Below are 4,410 nucleotides of genomic sequence, written 5' to 3' on the forward strand. Positions count from 1 at the left end.
GCTATTCCCAAACTGGGAAACTGGAATCACCTGATTTGAAAGTGGGATAACTTCTTCATGCCAACTCCTATGAGATTTATTCAACTTCCTGGTGATTCTCCACCACTTTATGTATCCAAATCAAGCTTCTTCACAAAGTGATTCATCCTGGTTTGATTGGAACGACGAAGAAGCTGTGCTATTCCCAAACTGGGAAACTGGAATCACCTGATTTGAAAGTGGGATAACTTCTTCATGCCAACTCCTATGAGATTTATTCAACTTCCTGGTGATTCTCCACCACTTTATGTATCCAAATCAAGCTTCTTACAAAGGATTCATCCTGGTTTGATTGGAACGACGAAGAAGCTGTGCTATTCCCAAACTGGGAAACTGGAATCACCTGATTTGAAAGTGGGATAACTTCTTCATGCCAACTCCTATGAGATTTATTCAACTTCCTGGTGATTCTCCACCACTTTATGTATCCAAATCAAGCTTCTTACAAAGTGATTCATCCTGTTTTGATTGGAACGACGAAGAAGCTGTGCTATTCCCAAACTGGGAAACTGGAATCACCTGATTTGAAAGTGGGATAACTTCTTCATCCCAACTCCTATGAGATTTATTCAACTTCCTGGTGATTCTCCACCACTTTATGTATCCAAATCAAGCTTCTTACAAAGTGATTCATCCTGGTTTGATTGGAACGACGAAGAAGCTGTGCTATTCCCAAACTGGGAAACTGGAATCACCTGATTTGAAAGTGGGATAACTTCTTCATGCCAACTCCTATGAGATTTATTCAACTTCCTGGTGATTCTCCACCACTTTATGTATCCAAATCAAGCTTTTCACAAAGTGATTCATCCTGGTTTGATTGGAACGACGAAGAAGCTGTGCTATTCCCAAACTGGGAAACTGGAATCACCTGATTTGAAAGTGGGATAACTTCTTCATGCCAACTCCTATGAGATTTATTCAACTTCCTGGTGATTCTCCACCACTTTATGTATCCAAATCAAGCTTCTTACAAAGTGATTCATCCTGGTTTGATTGGAACGACGAAGAAGCTGTGCTATTCCCAAACTGGGAAACTGGAATCACCTGATTTGAAAGTGGATAACTTCTTCATGCCAACTCCTATGAGATTTTTTCAACTTCCTGGTGATTCTCCACCACTTTAGTATCCAAATCAAGCTTCTTACAAAGTGATTCATCCGGTTTGATTAGAACGACGAAGAAGCTGTGCTATTCCCAAACTGGGAACTGGAATCACCTGATTTGAAAGTGGGATAACTTCTTCATGCCAACTCCTATGAGATTTATTCAACTTCCTGGTGATTCTCCACCACTTTATGTATCCAAATCAAGCTTCTTACAAAGTGATTCATCCGGTTTTGATTGAACGACGAGAAGCTGTGCTATTCCCAAACTGGGAAACTGGAATCCCTGATTTGAAAGTGGGATAACTTCTTCATGCCAACTCCTATGAGATTTATTCAACTTCCTGGTGATTCTCCACCACTTTATGTATCCAAATCAAGCTTCTTACAAAGTGATTCATCCTGGTTTGATTGGAACGACGAAGAAGCTGTGCTATTCCCAAACTGGGAAACTGGAATCACCTGATTTGAAAGTGGGATAACTTCTTCATTGCCAACTCCTATGAGATTTTATTCAACTTCCTGGTGATTCTCCACCACTTTATGTATCCAAATCAAGCTTCTTACAAAGAGATTCATCTGTGGTTGATTGGAACGACGAAGAAGCTGTGCTATTCCCAAACTGGAAACTGGAATCACCTGATTTGAAAGTGGGATAACTTCTTCATGCCAACTCCTATGAGATTTATTCAACTTCCTGGTGATTCTCCACACTTTATGTATCCAATCAAGCTTCTTACAAAGAGATTCATCCTGGTTTGATTGGAACGACGAAGAAGCTGTGCTATTCCCAAACTGGGAACTGGAATCACCTGATTTGAAAGTGGGATAACTTCTTCATGCCAATCCATCCTATGAGTTTTTTCACTTCCTGGTGATTCTCCACCACTTTATGTATCCAAATCAAGCTTCTTCAAAGTGATTCATCCTGGTTTGATTGGAACGACGAAGAAGCTGTGCTATTCCCAAACTGGGAAACTGAATCACCTGATTTGAAAGTGGGATAACTTCTTCATCCAACTCCTATGAGATTTATTCAACTTCCTGGTGATTCTCCACCACTTTATGTATCCAAATCAAGCTTCTTACAAAGTGATTCATCCTGGTTTGATTGGAACGACGAAGAAGCTGTGCTATTCCCAAACTGGGAAACTGGAATCACCTGATTTGAAAGTCTTCTTCTTCAATGCCAACTCCTATGAGATTTATTCAACTTCCTGGGATTCTCCACCACTTTATGTATCCAAATCAAGCTTTTCAAAAGTGATTCATCCTTGATTGGATTGGAAGACGAGTGCTGTTATCCCAAACTGGAAACTGGAATCAACTGATTTGAAAGTGGGATAACTTCTTCATGCCAACTCCTATGAGATTTATTCAACTTCCTGGTGATTCTCCACCACTTTATATGTATCCAAATCAAGCTTCTTACAAAGTGATTCATCCTGGTTTGATTGGAACGACGAAGAAGCTGTGCTATTCCCAAACTGGGAAACTGGAATCACCTGATTTGAAAGTGGGATAACTTCTTCATGCCAACTCCTATGAGATTTATTCAACTTCCTGGTGATTCTCCACCACTTTATGTATCCAAATCAAGCTTCTTCACAAAGAGATTCATCCTGGTTTGATTGGAACGACGAAGAAGCTGTGCTATTCCCAAACTGGGAAACTGGAATCACCTGATTTGAAAGTGGGATAACTTCTTCATGCCAACTCCTATGAGATTTATTCAACTTCCTGGTGATTCTCCACCACTTTATGTATCCAAATCAAGCTTCTTACAAAGTGATTCATCCTGGTTTGATTGGAACGACGAAGAAGCTGTGCTATTCCCAAACTGGGAAACTGGAATCACCTGATTTGAAAGTGGGATAACTTCTTCATGCCAACTCCTATGAGATTTATTCAACTTCCCTGTGATTCTCCACCACTTTATGTATCCAAATCAAGCTTCTTACAAAGAGATTCATCCTGGTTTGATAAACGACGAAGAAGCTGTGCTATTCCCAAACTGGGAAACTGGAATCACCTGATTTGAAAGTGGGATAACTTCTTCATGCCAACTCCTATGAGATTTATTCAACTTCCTGGTGATTCTCCACCACTTTATGTATCCAAATCAAGCTTCTTACAAAGTGATTCATCCTGGTTTGATTGGAACGACGAAGAAGCTGTGCTATTCCCAAACTGGGAAACTGGAATCACCTGATTTGAAAGTGGGATAACTTCTTCATCCCAACTCCTATGAGATTTATTCAACTTCCTGGTGATTCTCCACCACTTTATGTATCCAAATCAAGCTTCTTACAAAGTGATTCATCCTGGTTTGATTGGAACGACGAAGAAGCTGTGCTATTCCCAAACTGGGAAACTGGAATCACCTGATTTGAAAGTGGGATAACTTCTTCATCCCAACTCCTATGAGATTTATTCAACTTCCTGGTGATTCTCCACCACTTTATGTATCCAAATCAAGCTTCTTACAAAGTGATTCATCCTGGTTTGATTGGAACGACGAAGAAGCTGTGCTATTCCCAAACTGGGAAACTGGAATCACCTGATTTGAAAGTGGGATAACTTCTTCATGCCAACTCCTATGAGATTTATTCAACTTCCTGGTGATTCTCCACCACTTTATGTATCCAAATCAAGCTTCTTCACAAAGTGATTCATCCTGGTTTGATTGGAACGACGAAGAAGCTGTGCTATTCCCAAACTGGGAAACTGGAATCACCTGATTTGAAAGTGGGATAACTTCTTCATCCCAACTCCTATGAGATTTATTCAACTTCCTGGTGATTCTCCACCACTTTATGTATCCAAATCAAGCTTCTTCACAAAGTGATTCATCCTGGTTTGATTGGAACGACGAAGAAGCTGTGCTATTCCCAAACTGGGAAACTGGAATCACCTGATTTGAAAGTGGGATAACTTCTTCATCCCAACTCCTATGAGATTTATTCAACTTCCTGGTGATTCTCCACCACTTTATGTATCCAAATCAAGCTTCTTACAAAGTGATTCATCCTGGTTTGATTGGAACGACGAAGAAGCTGTGCTATTCCCAAACTGGGAAACTGGAATCACCTGATTTGAAAGTGGGATAACTTCTTCATCCCAACTCCTATGAGATTTATTCAACTTCCTGGTGATTCTCCACCACTTTATGTATCCAAATCAAGCTTCTTACAAAGTGATTCATCCTGGTTTGATTGAACGACGAAGAAGCTGTGCTATTCCCAAACTGGGAAACTGGAATCAC

Source organism: Brassica napus, unplaced genomic scaffold (assembly GCF_020379485.1).
Source record: "Brassica napus cultivar Da-Ae unplaced genomic scaffold, Da-Ae ScsIHWf_2255;HRSCAF=2908, whole genome shotgun sequence".
NCBI classification, from domain to species: domain Eukaryota; kingdom Viridiplantae; phylum Streptophyta; class Magnoliopsida; order Brassicales; family Brassicaceae; genus Brassica; species Brassica napus.